This window comes from Thalassophryne amazonica, chromosome 10 (assembly GCF_902500255.1).
Source record: "Thalassophryne amazonica chromosome 10, fThaAma1.1, whole genome shotgun sequence".
Lineage (NCBI taxonomy): Eukaryota > Metazoa > Chordata > Actinopteri > Batrachoidiformes > Batrachoididae > Thalassophryne > Thalassophryne amazonica.
The window spans coordinates 17,943,678-17,962,639 of NC_047112.1; the positions used below are offsets into that span (position 1 = coordinate 17,943,678).

General features: G+C 40.7%; 1 protein-coding gene across 1 annotated transcript in view; it reads right to left on the reverse strand.

Moving 5' to 3' along the window:
* Window positions 1-18,962, reverse strand: part of LOC117518389 (discs large homolog 1-like protein) — a 331,339-nt gene that overhangs the window by 79,655 nt on the left and 232,722 nt on the right. The window lies entirely within an intron of this gene.

An 18,962-nucleotide genomic window follows, 5' to 3' on the forward strand; every position in this document is an offset into this window, starting at 1 on the left:
ACTCAATTTATTTAGCAGCAATCTTCCATTCCAGCTTATTAATTAATCAAAAACCCAGACAGAGCTTTAATTCATTTGAAAGCTTGACTCTTAGTCTTGTCCATCTAAATTGGAAGTCCCAAAAACCAGTTTTATTTGTTATTATCTATCGTCCACCTGGTCGTTACTGTGAGTTTCTCTGTGAATTTTCAGACCTTTTGTCTGACTTAGTGCTTAGCTCAGATAAGATAATTATAGTGGGCGATTTTAACATCCACACAGATGCTGAGAATGACAGCCTCAACACTGCATTTAATCTATTATTAGACTCTATTGGCTTTGCTCAAAAAGTAAATGAGTCCACCCACCACTTTAATCATATCTTAGATCTTGTTCTGACTTATGGTATGGAAATAGAAGACTTAACAGTATTCCCTGAAAACTCCCTTCTGTCTGATCATTTCTTAATAACATTTACATTTACTCTGATGGACTACCCAGCAGTGGGGAATAAGTTTCATTACACTAGAAGTCTTTCAGAAAGCACTGTAACTAGGTTTAAGGATATGATTCCTTCTTTATGTTCTCTAATGCCATATACCAACACAGTGCAGAGTAGCTACCTAAACTCTGTAAGTGAGATAGAGTATCTCGTCAATAGTTTTACATCCTCATTGAAGACAACTTTGGATGCTGTAGCTCCTCTAAAAAAGAGAGCTTTAAATCAGAAGTGCCTGACTCCGTGGTATAACTCACAAACTCGTAGCTTAAAGCAGATAACCCGTAAGTTGGAGAGGAAATGGCGTCTCACTAATTTAGAAGATCTTCACTTAGCCTGGAAAAAGAGTCTGTTGCTCTATAAAAAAAGCCCTCCGTAAAGCTAGGACATCTTTCTACTCATCACTAATTGAAGAAAATAAGAACAACCCCAGGTTTCTTTTCAGCACTGTAGCCAGGCTGACAAAGAGTCAGAGCTCTATTGAGCTGAGTATTCCATTAACTTTAACTAGTAATGACTTCATGACTTTCTTTGCTAACAAAATTTTAACTATTAGAGAAAAATTACTCATAACCATCCCAAAGACGTATCGTTATCTTTGGCTGCTTTCAGTGATGCCTGTATTTGGTTCGACTCTTTCTCTCCGATTGTTCTGTCTGAGTTATTTTCATTAGTTACTTCATCCAAACCATCAACATGTTTATTAGACCCCATTCCTACCAGGCTGCTCAAGGAAGCCCTACCATTATTTAATGCTTCGATCTTAAATATGATCAATCTATCTTTGTTAGTTGGCTATGTACCACAGGCTTTTAAGGTGGCAGTAATTAAACCATTACTTAAAAAGCCATCACTTGACCCAGCTATCTTAGCTAATTATAGGCCAATCTCCAACCTTCCTTTTCTCTCAAAAATTCTTGAAAGGGTAGTTGTAAAACAGCTAACTGATCATCTGCAGAGGAATGGTCTATTTGAAGAGTTTCAGTCAGGTTTTAGAATTCATCATAGTACAGAAACAGCATTAGTGAAGGTTACAAATGATCTTCTTATGGCCTCGGACAGTGGACTCATCTCTGTGCTTGTTCTGTTAGACCTCAGTGCTGCTTTTGATACTGTTGACCATAAAATTTTATTACAGAGATTAGAGCATGCCATAGGTATTAAAGGCACTGCGCTGCGGTGGTTTGAATCATATTTGTCTAATAGATTACAATTTGTTCATGTAAATGGGGAATCTTCTTCACAGACTAAAGTTAATTATGGAGTTCCACAAGGTTCTGTGCTAGGACCAATTTTATTCACTTTATACATGCTTCCCTTAGGCAGTATTATTAGACAGTATTGCTTAAATTTTCATTGTTACGCAGATGATACCCAGCTTTATCTATCCATGAAGCCAGAGGACACACACCAATTAGCTAAACTGCAGGATTGTCTTACAGACATAAAGACATGGATGACCTCTAATTTCCTGCTTTTAAACTCAGATAAAACTGAAGTTATTGTACTTGGCCCCACAAATCTTAGAAACATGGTGTCTAACCAGATCCTTACTGTGGATGGCATTACCCTGACCTCTAGTAATACTGTGAGAAATCTTGGAGTCATTTTTGATCAGGATATGTCATTCAAAGCGCATATTAAACAAATATGTAGGACTGCTTTTTTGCATTTACGCAATATCTCTAAAATCAGAAAGGTCTTGTCTCAGAGTGATGCTGAAAAACTAATTCATGCATTTATTTCCTCTAGGCTGGACTACTGTAATTCATTATTATCAGGTTGTCCTAAAAGTTCCCTAAAAAGCCTTCAGTTAATTCAAAATGCTGCAGCTAGAGTACTGACGGGGACTAGAAGGAGAGAGCATATCTCACCCATATTGGCCTCTCTTCATTGGCTTCCTGTTAATTCTAGAATAGAATTTAAAATTCTTCTTCTTACTTATAAGGTTTTGAATAATCAGGTCCCATCTTATCTTAGGGACCTCGTAGTACCATATCACCCCAATAGAGCGCTTCGCTCTCAGACTGCAGGCTTACTTGTAGTTCCTAGGGTTTGTAAGAGTAGAATGGGAGGCAGAGCCTTCAGCTTTCAGGCTCCTCTCCTGTGGAACCAGCTCCCAATTCAGATCAGGGAGACAGACACCCTCTCTACTTTTAAGATTAGGCTTAAAACTTTCCTTTTTGCTAAAGCTTATAGTTAGGGCTGGATCAGGTGACCCTGAACCATCCCTTAGTTATGCTGCTATAGACGTAGACTGCTGGGGGGTTCCCATGATGCACTGTTTCTTTCTCTTTTTGCTCTGTATGCACCACTCTGCATTTAATCATTAGTGATCGATCTCTGCTCCCCTCCACAGCATGTCTTTTTCCTGGTTCTCTCCCTCAGCCCCAACCAGTCCCAGCAGAAGACTGCCCCTCCCTGAGCCTGGTTCTGCTGGAGGTTTCTTCCTGTTAAAAGGGAGTTTTTCCTTCCCACTGTAGCCAAGTGCTTGCTCACAGGGGGTCGTTTTGACCGTTGGGGTTTTACATAATTATTGTATGGCCTTGCCTTACAATATAAAGCGCCTTGGGGCAACTGTTTGTTGTGATTTGGCGCTATATAAAAAACTGATTGATTGATTGATTGATTTATACAATGCCAATTAACGACATAAATTGCAACGAGGCTCAACAAACAAACAAAAAATATATAGACTGAACATTATAGTAATATGCTACACATTATTTGACCCATAGATGTCAGGATGATGATGGATGTGTGCTCTCACATTTCTTTGCATCCTATACATTAGTATGTTTGAGAGCAGGTGGGACAACAGGACCATCATTAAATATGCTGATGACTTAGTTATTGTTAGCCTGCTCCAAGACAGTGAAACTGGTCATAGACCAGTTATCAATGACTTTGTTTAATGGTGTGAGGTTTCCCACCTCCAACTAAACATATCCAAGACAAAGGACATGCTCATTGAATTTAGTGAAACAAAAAAAATCCATACACAAGAAACCACATCACTCAAATGTCAAACTGTTGAATATGTGCAATTCTATAAATATCTGGGGACAGTCACAGACTCAAAACTCACCTTTAAGACAAACTGTGAAGCCGTGTGTTGGAAGGGACACCAGCGCGTGTTCTGTTTAAGGAAGCTGAGCCGCTTCCACGTAGACACATTCATCATAACCCTGTTTCATCGTGCTTTTACTGAATCAGTTTTATTATGTGCTCCAGCAGCCTGGATTGGGAACTTCTCTTTGAAGAACAAAAGCTCACTTAATCAAATTATTAAGTGGTCCAGCAGGTCAATGTGGAGACTGAATACAAGACAGCTAAAACCATGGAGCTGTACGAGGTTTTTAGAAAAGTATTGGACCTTTTTATTTTTTGCAAAAACCTGATGGATTTGAATCACGTGTGCTTGCATGAGCAAACCTTGAACCTTCGTGCGCATGCGTGAATTTTTTCATGCCTGTCGATTGCGTCATTTGCTGGCAAGCAGCCTTTGTGTGAGGACGTGTGTAGTCTCTCGTCGGATTTTCATTGCAAGGTAAATGGTGGAACAACTGAAGCAGCGCGACTGCGTCAAATTTTGCCAGAAACTGAGCGACAGCCAGGTGGAAACCATTCGGAAGATTCAGACGGCTTTCGGTGACGATGCTATGGGCGTCACACAGATTAAAGAGCAGTACAACCGGTTTAAAGACGTCCGCACAACGGTGAAGAGCGAGCCGCGCTCCGGGCGGCCATCAACATGCTGAAATAACCAGATCATTTCTAAAGTGAACGCTGTGGTGATGCGGGACCGTCGTGTGACTATCCGAGAAATTGCGGAAGAGGGGACATCAGCACTTTTTCGGCACATTCCACTGTGACAGAAGATTTGGCCATGAAGAGAGTGGCGGCGAAATTCCTGCCGAAGCTGCTAACGGCAGAGCAAAAGCACCTCTGTGTTGAAGTCTCATAGGACATGCTGGACTCCGAAAAATGATGCCCACCTCTGCCCACCTCTTCTACAATTTCTCGGATAGTCACACGACTGAAAAGCCACTGAAAGCCGTCTGAATCTTCCGAATGGTTTCCACCTGGCTGTCGCCCAGTTTCTAGCAACATTTGATGCTGCGCTGCTCCAGTCGTTCCGCCATTTTCCTTGCAATGAAAATCTGACGAGAGCACAACACACAACCTCACACAAAGGCTAACCCCCCCCCCCCCCTCCCCAAATGATCCGCGGAGTTTTCACAGCCCTGAATTTATAACCGCTAATGGACAGTTTCTGCCGAGTGCAGTTAAAATTGCTTATCATTACGCTAACCCCATGTTCCTGCCATGGTGCTGTGATGCGGACCACATCTGTCCCAGATCCGTGCCAGATATGGGCTGTAAACGGATGGTCTTTCGCGGATCCAGTTCAGATCTGGTCCGGATCTGTTCCAGAACTGTAAAGTGGAGCTGTGCCAGATCTGGGCCAGGGTGCAAAAACTGTTTGGACCAGATCCGTTTTCAGGATTGGTACCGGATGTTGGACTACATCCGGCCGTGATCCATTTGCTGTCTGGGATATATCTTTGAAGGAGAATGAAGGTCCGTGTCTTTGGGATCCTGGTGCTTCCTATCTTACTGTATGGTTGTGACACTTGTTGAACACCTGAATACACATATTAACATATTATACAATTAGAAAAAAGCAGTACATCACAATCTGTGGGGGCACCCAAATATCAGTATTCATTTAGGAGGAGGTGACCAGTACTGGGTGAGTGTGGAGCCAGAGAGACACTGTCAGTGTTAATTTAACACTGATGATTTTGCTGTGTATGATTAATGGGCTCATGATGTACTCCAGAATGCAGTAAGTAGCATAAATGAATAAGCCATATGTGAAATGGGTATGAATCTTAGTGCAAGCACATATTGGAACTGCAGGACTGGTGCAGAAATCTATCTAAAAATAACCTAAAACCGGATGAGGAATGTCTGCAGTACCAAAGCAGCATGGAGGACTTCTCACAGACAAACATGCTCCATCTGTTGTACTTCAAATAAACACAAATCTATGTCTGCTGCATCAGCTGAAATCACTGCGAGGGAGCTCGCACTTACACACACACACACACACACACACACACACACACGCTCAGTGCTGACCACAGCTCAGTGTGGACACACGGTTTGACGCAAAGTTCAATCAGCAGGCACTAATGAGGTCTGCAGGAGAGTCACAGTATGGATGAAACACAAAAATATACAGAAACACCAACCTCAGAGTAACCCAGCTGGCATAAAAGTGTCAGGAGCAGCCAAATGGTATCTTCAAATCTCAAAGTCAGAGGATCCAAAGACATGAACGTCACTGTTAAGATAAGCAAATATCTCAAGTTCAACACTTTCATCGCATACAGATACACTTCTGATAGCTGAGTCCAGGGTCTTAGACTTCAGGAATATCACAAACTCAGACACTTTGATTCCTCACTCAGGTTCAGAAGTGCTGCAATCACAGTACTTAATGATTCCACAAAGATCACAGCATCATCTGCAAACTCAAGGTCAGTAAGTCTTTCATCACCAGATGAGGAGTATCACTTGCACTGTGACGGGACCATATTTTGGCCATGTGGCACGTTTCTATGTGCATGATGCAGCATGTGGGTCTCTCAGTGTTGAGGACTTCAGCAGCAGGATCAGACCAAAGAGATGACAACGTTTCACCTGACTGCAGCAGATAGATGGTACTTTTAAAAAGAGGGGATGGACTGGCATTCTGCTTGTGTGATTGCCATCTAGGACCCAACGGGTCTGTGGTGTGTTGAATGTGATGACATGGAGCATCAGCGCATGCTCCCAACACCTGACCTGACTTAAAAGGTAAAGGCCACACGCATTAAAATCGACAAATTGACTCAAACCACTGCGATGTGTTTTGTAACTTTCCGCATGGTCCACGTTCAATAAAAGTGGTAAATGGCTATGAGCGGACACGTCAAGCAATTAAGCTTACGGGCGGGCAGTCAGGCACAAAGCAGGTCAGAGAGCACGTGACGTCAAGGCAGAGAGCGGCCTCGCTGCCATAACAGTCCACCATACAGCAAACCCAGGAGACTCACTCGTGTTTACATTTTTTCATTCTGCTCTTTACATGGATTATATGGAAATAATAATTCGGACATAGTGACTCACCAAAGTACAACCCCTGGCAAAAATTATGGAATCACCGGCCTCGGAGGATGTTCATTCAGTTGTTTAATTTTGTAGAAAAAAAGCAGATCACAGACATGACACAAAACTAAAGTCATTTCAAATGGCAACTTTCTGGCTTTAAGAAACACTATAAGAAATCAGGAAAAAAATTGTGGCAGTCAGTAACGGTTACTTTTTAGACCAAGCAGAGGGAAAAAATAGGGAGTCACTCAATTCTGAGGAAAAAAATATGGAATTATGAAAAACAAAAGAACGCTCCAACACATCACTAGTATTTTGTTGCACCACCTCTGGCTTTTATAACAGCTTGCAGTCTCTGAGGCATGGACTTAATGAGTGACAAACAATACTCTTCATCAATCTGGCTCCAACTTTCTCTGATTGCTATTGCCAGATCAGCTTTGCAGGTTGGAGCCTTGTCATGGACCATTTTCTTCAACTTCCACCAAAGATTTTCAATTGGATTAAGATCCGGACTATTTGCAGGCCATGACATTGACCCTATGTGTCTTTTTGCAAGGTGTTTTCACAGTTTTTGCTCTATGGCAAGATGCATTATCATCTTGAAAAATGATTTCATCATCCCCAAACATCCTTTCAATTGATGGGATAAGAAAAGTGTCCAAAATATCAACGTAAACTTGTGCATTTTTTGATGATGTAATGACAGCCATCTCCCCAGTGCCTTTACCTGACATGCAGCCCCATATCATCAATGACTGTGGAAATTTACATGTTCTCTTCAGGCAGTCATCTTTATAAATCTCATTGGAATGGCACCAAACAAAAGTTCCAGCATCATCACCTTGCCCAATGCAGATTCGAGATTCATCACTGAATATGACTTTCATCCAGTCATCCACAGCCCACGACTGCTTTTCCTTAGCCCATTGTAACCTTGTTTTTTTCTGTTTAGGTGTTAATGATGGCTTCTGTTTAGCTTTTCTGTATGTAAATCCCATTTCCTTACAGTTCGGTCACAGACGTTGACTCCAGTTTCCTCCCATTCATTCCTCATTTGTTTTGTTGTGCATTTTTGATTTTTGAAACATATTGCTTTAAGTTTTCTGTCTTGACGCTTTGATGTCTTCCTTGGTCTACCAGTATGTTTGCCTTTAACAACCTTCCCATGTTGTTTGTATTTGGTCCAGAGTTTAGACACAGCTGACTGTGAACAACCAACATCTTTTGCAACATTGCGTGATGATTTACCCTCTTTTAAGAGTTTGATAATCCTCTCCTTTGTTTCAACTGACATCTCTCGTGTTGGAGCCATGATTCATGTCAGTCCACTTGGTGCAACAGCTCTCCAAGGTGTGATCACTCCTTTTTAGATGCAGACTAACGAGCAGATCTGATTTGATGCAGGTGTTAGTTTTGGGGATGAAAATTTACAGGGTGATTCCATAATTTATTCCTCAGAATTGAGTGAGTCCATATTTTTTTCCCTCTGCTTGGTCTAAAAAAGTAACCGTTACTCACTGCCACAATTATTTTTCCTGATTTCTTATAGTGTTTCTTAAAGCCAGAAAGTTGCCATTTGAAATGGCTTTAGTTTTGTGTCATGTCTGTGATCTGCTTTTTTTCTACAAAATTAAACAACTGAATGAACATCCTCCGAGGCCGTGATTCCACAAAATTTGCCAGGGGTTGTATGTGAATCTATAATATGAGATGGTGAATTGCTGTATTGTGTTTAGGTGCAGCACTGTGCTGAAAACTGGAGTTGGTCTTCATGAATTCCCCAACGGGAAGAAGCCACAAGATGCACGGGCAGGATTTGCCAAGAGGACGCAAATCGACTGGGATGGTCCCACAAAAATACTCAGCCGTATGTACGAGGTCTATTAGAAAAGTATCCGACCTTATTATTTTTTTCAAAAACCATATGGATTTGAATCACGTGTGATTACATCAGACATGCTTGAACCCTCGTGGGCATGCGAGAGTTTTTTCACGTCTGTCGGTTACGTCATTCGCCTGTGGGCAGTCTTTGAGTGAGGAGTCGTCCACCCGCTCGTCGATTTTTTTCATTGTTTAGGAATGGCTCAGAGACTGTTGCTTTGTTTGATAAAATTTTTTTCAAAACTGTAAGGCACAACTGAGTGGACACCATTCAATAAATTCAGCTGGTTTTCGGTAAAAATTTTAACGGCTGATGAGAGATTTTGGTCCTGGTAGTGTCGCTTTAAAGATGGTCCACGGCGCCTGACGGCGATCTGCGCTCGTTCAGGCTGGCAGCGTCTCGCCGTTTCAAGTTGAAAACTTCCACATTCAGGCTCTGTTAACGCAGTAAAGTCGTCAGAGAACAGAGAACTTCAGAAGAAGTCGGCAATGAGGAGTTTATTCGGACATTCCATTGTTAACGGTCATTTTGTAATGAAAGAACGTGCGGGCAGAGTCGCATGTCGGGCTGGACCCGACCGCGGGGGGTCGCAGCAGGAAACAACCCGTTTGGAAATCTTAACGGGCAAGTTGGAACATGCCCAAGCTGTTAAACAATTTCTCAGTTACTCACTTGTTGAAAGCCATTAAAAGCCGCCTGAATTCTACAAATGGTTTTCAACACGGAGGTGTTTTTCCTGTCGCGGCGCACACAGATTTGCCGAGTCGTCACGGAGGAAACGACTCGGCGAATTTGCACGTACGTCTTTCATTAAAAAAATGTCCTTAAACAGTGGAATGTCCGCATAAATTCCTTCATGCCGGCCTCCTTCTGAATCTTCTCTGTTCTCTCACGATGTCCTGGGTGAATTAAGCCTTAAATTAGGATGTTTTCAGCTCGAAACAGGCCGACGACAGCGCCTGGAAGCGCTGCAGGACGTCCCGCTCCGTGGGAAGTCCTTACACCGACAGAAACACCCCATAATCTCTCATCAGCCGTTAACTTTTCACAGAAAACCAGCTTAATTTCTCGAATAGTGTCCACTCGGATATTCCTCACAGGTCCAGAAAAATTTTTGATAAAGCAACGCGCGCCGTCTCGAGCAGCGTGTGAAACAAAGGAATTCAGCCGAGAGGGCGGGACTACATCTCACTCAAGGCCTGCCCACAAGGAAATGACGTCACACCGACACGCGTGAAAAACTCACGCATGCGCACGAGGGTTCAAGCATGATTGGTGTAATCGCATGTCATTCAAATCCATATAGTTAAAAAAAAAATAAAAGGGTCGGTTTATTATCTAGGAGACCTCGTAGTTGCCATTTCACCCAGAAGAGCTACATAAATGGGATGCAGTATGAGACGGGGCTAGCCAAGTTCCTGAAGCTGAAAAAGGGAAATGTGTCAGTGTTGTCTCTGTTTGCATAAAACCAGTGATACTGACAGAAAGGAGACACAGCTACGATATGCACTGGAAGAGATTTTTGCAAACGAGTCATGTGAGATTGGTTCGGCTGCAGAACATATATCTGAGAGATTTGAAGCATCGGCAACTTTTTAAAATGAAAAGCTGTTCTTATTATCCCCGAGGATGAGACAACCTGCCGACCTCGAGGCGGCTGACGTGTTCTACCCGACGTTTCAGCTGACACACCTCAGCTGCCAGATGGCAACTTCTGCATATCGTTCAATCTCTCCCACAAAGGTCCGGTGCAGTTTGAAAAACCCATACAAAAAAAAAAAAAAAACAGTTCTCAGATCAAAATGCAGTTAGTTACAGTTTGTACATATGAAACGGGTCATCGAGTGTCGTCATAGCAATGATCTGCTGATGCCTCCATTCTTTACAATGTAAAAACGCCAGCAGCGACAGAGACAGTACGGGCGGCCACCATCGTTCAACGTTTTCAGCTAACTGCTGCGGCTCAACGTGACACCATGGCAACCACAGCAACCACGCCGACAACATGATGGAGGATTTAATTATGCTTGTGCCTCACTGCCCTCAAATGTGACAGATTTTTTTTTTCCCCACAAAGACATAAATAAAGAACGGAGGTGGACCAGCATCAGTAGTGCAGCAGATAAGTGAATATTTACTGAGGGATCCTTCAAATGGTGATGCAAGCACCAAATTTGGCACACATACTCCTTAGACATCACTCTTTTAAAAATGCTGAACTTTCAATAGGCGGCCAAGAAGGAGTCAATTGAAGTATTACACAGGGGTCAAAATTTAAAAATGCTCCATTCATATTGAAAGGTATTCCATATTATTTGTCTAATCATAAAGATTCCAAAAAGGTATAGTTTGGACTATCTGTGAATGAATGTTATGGAGTTATGGGGTAAAAACAGCAAGAACAGTGACAAAGGTCAATTTCAATTTGTACAGGGGTCAAAAGTTAAAGTTGCTCCAATTTTGGTAAAAAGTGATGCAAATTATTAGTTGGGTGAATACGGTTTTAAAAAGTAATAGTTTGCATCATGTATCATGCTTAGTTATCATGTTACAGGGTAGCATATGTCACATGTCATAGAATCCAATGGATGCTGATATTGTTTAACCTTACTTTGCAAACCAAGCACGCAACACAGTCAAAACTATTCCATTTATTAATCCTATTAGCTCAACCAGTAATTCGCACCACTTTTTACCAAAATTGGAGCAACTTTAACTTCTGACCCCTGTACAAACTGAAACTGACCTTTCTCAGTGTTATTGCTGTTTTTACCCCATAACTCCAGACCATTCATTCACAGATAGTCCAAACTATACCTTTTTGGAATTTTTATGATCAGACAAATATGGAATACCTTTCAATATGAGTGGAGCATTTTTAAATATTGACCCCTTCTTGGCCGCCTATTGAAAGTTCACGTGGGTACCCGGCATTTTTAAAAGAGTAATGTCTAAGGAGTATGTGTACCAAATGTGGTGCTTGCATCACCATTTGAAGCATTTCTTTTCAGTTATCCGCTGCACTACAGTTTCAGGATGACAGTAACACGCTGGTAACAGAGTAGGGCTTTGGGACAGCAGAAAATGGAGATGACTGGGTGAGTGGGTTAGTGAATCCCAGCCAGAATGTGAAGACAATAACTCAAAAACAATAAATGCTATCATCTTGTAACTCAACGACTTAAAAGAGCACATAACATGGATGGAGTGATTCGATAGTGGTGAGCTTTAAGGCCCCAAATCAACTGAAAGATCTATTTTATTTGCCTATATAATCCCCATTAATCTCACTGTTGCTTTAAGAACAGCTGTGGTTAAATGTGCATGTAGAGATCTGCCCCCTGCTGAACACTGTGCACACTGTGCGTCTGTTGGTGCACTCCACCCCCTTCAGGTGAGCACCAGTAAACAACTTCAGCTCACAACAGCAGGGAGAAACAAACATGATGCCCAATATGTGAAAAACAAGGCTAAACATACAACAGAAAGGAAAAGTAAAACTGTCATTCATTGGATAGAATGTGTGACTTGGGGTGATGCTAAAACTTCCAACCTCTGTGTTGGAATATTTTTCTAGCATTTGTATGGACAGTTGAACAATATACGAATAATTGAATATATATGTACATCCATATCAAATTATGAATTTCAGATTTAAAGGCTACACTCAAGGTCAACACATGCACCTGCATGTAAGTTGCTTGTATGATCGAAAAAGCATGGCAAACACATGGCATTAAAAATCAGTATTACTGACATGCGCAGAATGGCCTCATGTTGTGCCTCATCAGTAAAATGTGTGACCATGTTTCACCTTTAAAAATGTATATTGCCTGTTAGTTGTTCTACTGCAAATTTACAAGAAAATCAGACTGAATTTAATCTGGTTTTTACTGATTAGTTAAATCGTTTGGACAGTCCTGTATGTCCTCAAATTAAGCCAACAAGGTGGCACTGCAGCAAATAAAATGTTTTGGTCAGCATTCTCCCGAGTCTCATTCTAATTATTTTATTTTATCCTTTAGCAATGATTAAATGTTGCAGCTCAGTTGCACAGACGGGTCCGTCTGCCATCGGATCAAAACAGTGACTTAACTGGAAGGTGAACGCAGCAGATCACTGTCTGAAAGAACCCTAATACTCCCTAATTACATTGGCACTGATGCAGTCTAACACCATTAGGACAAGCTAGATCACCTGCTAATATTAAACGCATCAACGGGCACAGAGCCATTTTCAGCTTTGGCTCATAGAAGGCTTTAAAGGTCAGGATTGACACTTTTTACAGGCAACACCATAAAAAAAACGATGCATGTTGCCAGGGTTGAATCAAAGCTGTTACAATGGAAGTCAAAACAGAAAAAGAAAATAAAAAGCTAATCAAATTACTTGTGCATTGTTTAACACTGTGACATCGAAGTTGATGCTATAAATTATTGGTCACAGAGCGATTTGTTGGAAATTAGTAATTAGTCCCAAACTTGACCCACTTTGACATCTGAAAATCTTCTTAATCACAGGTTTAATCAGCACTATCGCTCCATCTCTCTCTGTGTTTATATATATATATATATATAATATATATATATATATATATATATATACGAGGTCTGTCCATAAAGTATAGGTCCTTTTTATTTTTTCAAAAACTATATGGATTTCATTCATATTTTTTACGTCAGACATGCTTGAACCCTCGTGCGCATGCGTGACTTTTTCCACGCCTGTCGGTGACGTCATTCGCCTGTGAGCACTCCTTGTGGGAGGAGTCGTCCAGCCCCTCGTCGGAATTCCTTTGTCTGAGAAGTTGCTGAGAGACTGGCGCTTTGTTTGATCAAAATTTTTTCTAAACCTGTGAGACACATCGAAGTGGACATGGTTCGAAAAAATTAAGCTGGTTTTCAGTGAAAATTTTAACGGCTGATGAGAGATTTTGAGGTGACACTGTCGCTTTAAGGACTTCCCACAGTGCGAGACGTCGCACAGCGCTCTCAGGCGGAGTCATCAGCTGTTTCAAGCTGAAAACCTCCACATTTCAGGCTCTATTGATCCAGGACGTCGTGAGAGAACAGAGAAGTTCAGAAGAAGTCGGTTCAGCATTTTATCCGGCTATTCACTGTTAAAGGATGATTTTTTAATGAAAGACGTGCGGACGGGTCCGCGCGTCGGCTCGCAGCCGCCGCGACGCTCCGCCACAGGAAAACACCTCTGTTGGAAGCCTTAAGACAAGTTGGACACATGTCCAGTGTTAAACAATTTCTCATATACTCAGTCCACTGAAAGCCATCAAAAGCCGCCTGGATTTTCCAAATGGTTATCCAACACGGAGGTGTTTTTCCTGTGCCGCCGCACCGCGCGGCTGCGTCCCCGACGCGCGGACCCTGTCCGCAAGTCTTTCATTAAAAAATCTCCTCTTAACAGTGGAATATCCGGATAAAATGCTGAAACCCGACTTCTCTCTGAAACTTCTCTGTTCTCTCACGATGTCCTGGATCAATAGAGCCTGAAATGTGGAGGTTTTTCAGCTTGAAACAGGCTGATGACGCCAGCCATGAGAGCGCAGCGTGACGTCTCGCACCGTGGGAAGTCCTTAAAGCCACTAGTGTCACCTCAAAATCTCTCATCAGCTGTTAAATTTTCACACTGAAAACCAGCTTAATTTCTTCGAACCATGTCCACTTCGATGTGTCTCAACAGGTTTAGAAAAATTTTTTTTTTTGATCAAACAAAGCCCAGTCTCTCAGCAACTTCTCAGACAAAGGAAATTCCGACGAGGGGCTGGACGACTCTCCCACAAGGAGTGCTCACAGGCGAATGACGTCACCGACAGGCGTGGAAACACTCACGCATGCGCACGAGGTTCATGCATGTCTTGACGTAAAAACATATGAATGAAATCCATATAGTTTTTGAAAAAAATCAAAAGGACCTATAATTTATGGACAGCCTCGTATATATCAAACAGCATCTATAGTGATAATAGGCAAAAATTTATAATCCATCCCTACACTCAAACACCTGCGACCATAAATATTTTGCACAATATTAAACTATATTATGGAAATTTATTTATGTATTTTTAATGGCACAGCCAAACCGCAGCACCTCCATGACCCACCAGGGGGTAGTGTTCTACATTTGGGAATAATGGGCCTTTCACACTGAAAGCATCAGGTCGATGCGGCAAAGCTTTCCAATGCGTCGTAACACCAGGCCAACGCGTTTCCAACGCGTTGTGACATCAGCTGCTTCGCTTTGGAAGCATCAAGGGGGTGGAAATTGCTACGTCACACTCTGGCTGTTTCCACAACCTGAAAAAAGTTGAGCGATCACCATCTTGAATTTGCGTTGCCTGAACCACAAAAAAAGCTTTAAAGAAACAGCAGTAGAACGATTCTCCCATCACCCTGCTGGGAGAAGCTTTTTTCAGCTACTTTTCAGGGTGACGCCGACCAAGGGAGGACTGACGACTTGGTGGAATATCAATCGAACTGCGACAGTGGGCCGACCCGCACGGAGAAGCCGGCCTTCAGGCATCATCACTGGGCAGACAGAGGCAGGCAGACGGGGGGATGGAGACGACCCACTCAGTCCGAATCTCCCCAGTTTTTGGAATATGTGGGTGATTCTTTAACTACGGGCACTATTGGCCTTGTAAATGTAATTTCCACCACACCATTGCCTTACAATATAAAGCGCCTTGGGGCAAATGTTTGTTGTGATTTGGCGCTATATACATGTGCTCTGATGTCACTGTTTATCTCCATAGAAACTACCCAAACAATTTTTCATACAAATGTTTAAAGGGACATTACCAGTGTTGTGGTGGAAATTACGGCAATAGTGTGGGACAACTACATTTTGATTAAAAAAATCACAACAGTTGTATGACATTGAATACCCCAATTATGTTTTGATTATTTTACTGATATTTTATTCAGTGATATTTTAAAACATTAGAAAAACGTTTTTTTTACCATTCATTTTTATCATTGAAGATCAAAAGTCTGGGTGTGGGACAAGCACAAAATGGCAATATTTGCATATAATGATGCTGAAAAAAGGTGAAAAAGTCATCATAGACTACTAGAACAAATTTCTTAAAACACTTTCATTGTAAGATAACTATAAAAGTGTGAAATTTCCCCTTTTTTCTGTTTTTCATACAATATGATCAAAGGACATAATAAGTGACCGTAGTCTAAGAATCACCCATATGCGAAGTCCCAGTTTGACCAACGGAGTTTAGTTCTGCAGCTTTATTGAGGTGAGAATAATATAAAAGTAAAACGTGATGTTTCTGCACTGCTGTGAAGGTTTATTTATCAGCTAACATTAGCTTAGCCTTTTAGCACAGTTGATCTGAGTGAAACGCTTTAATTTGTAAATGGTTCAGTCTTTTTTTTTTTTACCAAATAAAGCTTTTTTCAGATACCACAAAAGCTCAACTTTAAATAACTTTTTTGGGGGGGCGTTTTTTTTTTCCCATCATGTTTTTTCTGTTTTCATGTTTTTTAATATATATATAAACTGTTTAGTGTTTCTTTATATTTTAAGAAATACTTTTATTGTCCCAACCTAAACACAGACGGCACTTCAAAACTTCCATTGATGAGATGAACACCATGAAGTCCAGTCGAAAGAAACATCTCTGCTCTCAGCAACACCACCAGAGTTCAAAGCTGCAGAAGAGACCTTCATCTGGTCCCGAGAATCAAGCAGAAATCACCTGCTTCTAATAAAGGCTCTTTCAACAGCAACTATTTTAATTATTTTAAAAGGTGTTTCATTTTATATTTTAACAATAATGAACGGATTACTAAAAATGTCCACGAAATCAAAGTCAAAGACCATTTGCACAGGTAGAAGCTCTCCACTTATTGTGCTTCAAATTCATATTTTAGAAATGGCTCTGTCTGATAACAACATTAAAGGCAATTACATATTTTGACGTAATTACAAGTTTAAATGACTATATATATATATAAAAAAAAACATCATGAGGTTTATGTCACAGAAATCCTACTTACAATCACATTGCAGTCATTGTTATTGTTATTGTTATAATTATTTCCTGTTGCATTATAATAAACATTTGTATTTATTTACAGTGTCTGTTTTTCTGGTGAAATGAGATATAAATAATCTACCAGACTTTAAAAAATGTACAAATTTCCATGTTATTTTATTTGTCTAAAAACAGTGGTGGGCACACTTCCGATAATCCGATAACAGATAATTATCGAAGATAATGTTTTCTTTATCGGATTATCTTTTAAGATAACTTTAAAAACCATTATCAGACCAATTATCTTCCGATTAATCTTTGTCTGATAACTTTTAAACCGATAAACAAAGCTGAACAGCAACAAGCATTTTTAAAATTAGTTTAGCACTTACCTGCTAAAAATTTTGTAACAGACACACAGCTATAACCTTTGCTAACAGAAGAGAGCTACTTGTATAAAAAGCATCTCAATCCTCTGCAAACAAAATAGAAACAGCCTCAAAAGAAAAAAAAAAATTTATTTTAACACCATACCAATAGGCTGCCGATATCACCTAAGTCATCCAGAGGCATACATTTTTAACTTATGGTTCAAATTTTAGCCAAGCAAATTTTGGACAAGTTATTTAAAATTACTGTCATGTCTGAAGTTTTATTAAGTGAAAATATCAGATATATGTTTTAGTTTTAAAGTAATGGTGCTAATATTTAAGGTTTGTGAGCCATCCTGTGACCCGCATGCATTTGTGGGTTAGGATGATGTAATCTCAGTACATCACGACAGGACAAATGCATTTCAGACACTCTGTCCAGGCTCCACAGACAACAGCATTAAACTCTAGTGCCTAAAACTCTCTTGAATATATTCTCTGTTACAAAACCTCAGAATTAGTACATTACTCAACATTAAAAGATATATGTTATATTTTAACTTTGTACAAATGACATAATTGACATTAATGGAGTTATTATATCGGTATTAATGTTATTTATAATCAAAACCATAAGTCAGCATGACTTTATTTTTCAAGACCTGCGCCTGACCAGAGCGTCGTAATTGATAGGGAGTTGGCTTTATGGCTGCTCTCGGAGTGTCTCTGTGCTGGGAGCTCTGTAGTAAACAAGAGCTTCCAGCAGGGCAGAATGTTGAAAGAAAAGTGTGTTCTCATTGTTGTGGTCTGTTTTTATTTTTTTTTATTATAAGCTATTAAATTTGTTCTACTACTAGTTGTAGATGTGTCAGAAGTAATATTGGAATTTATCGGTTATCTGTAACTTCCGATACATTTTTGGGTGGTTTATTGTTTTATCTTTAGCGAAGATAACTTTTCAGTTATCTGATTATCTGTTATCTAAGTTAATTTTTTGGTTATCTGTGCCCACCACTGTCTAAAAATAAATGTCCAAGGTTCCTTATGTTAAACAAGAAATGATCTAATCTGAAATAACAGGTGGTTTTGATTTACAGATGAAAGGTTTCTAAAGAACCATTTATTGATTTATTTAGCTATTTTAATTACAAGTGTTCGAAACTTTTTTTTTAACAGTAATCAGAAATTTTGGCGGTAACAAACAATAACAACAAAAAAACATTTCCAAGGATTTTTCTTCAGAAAACTAGAAAACTGCTCTATAAATGAGCAGTCCTGTCACACGTTTCTGTTTTGTAGAGATCAGTGGTTTCTGCCACTAGTCTTCCGTGTTTTGGCCCAACGCGTCGTTCCTATCGGACAGCGCAAAGCTAAAGCTACGTCACAGCTCAGAGCTTCGAAAGTTGGACTGGGTTGAACTTTGACCGCGTCAGCCTGCCGACAAGCAGCAATGTGCGCTCCTGTCAGGAGCATCGCTTTAGCTCGGCTTTTTGACATGACGCTTCTGACGCCTCTAAAAAGCAATGCGTCTCAATGAAAATAATGCTTTTTCGACCGATTCCTGACGCCTCTGACGCGTCCGATGCGTTCAGTGTGAAAGGCCCATAACTCCTGCACAGCATGTATCTGCGAGGAAAAGCAAGAAAAATGTGAGATGTTTATGTTGATGTTTTGAAGCATTTTTATATATTTATTTACTATTTTTTAGGAGGAGGGGGGTGTTCGTATTAAATCCTTTTTTTAAAATTAATCCAAACTGAATACACACTGGAGCAACTAAAAACTATTCTGAGCCATCTTTCCAGTCTTCAGCTATATTTGACATGGTATCCCCATTAAGTTGCTGGACATCACAGGAACAGGTACTGTGAGTGCTGTGCCAGGCAGATGTTTGTGGACTCAGTGGATGAACCAACTGCAACATTTGAGAAGCTCCAACCCCATCACTAAAGTTGAGTAAAAGTCCTCTCTCGGGGTGCAGCTGAGCCTCGCCCCCTGGCAGTCTGGCATCAGCGTGTATGAATGGGTGAACATAATGTATCATTGTAAAGTGCTTTG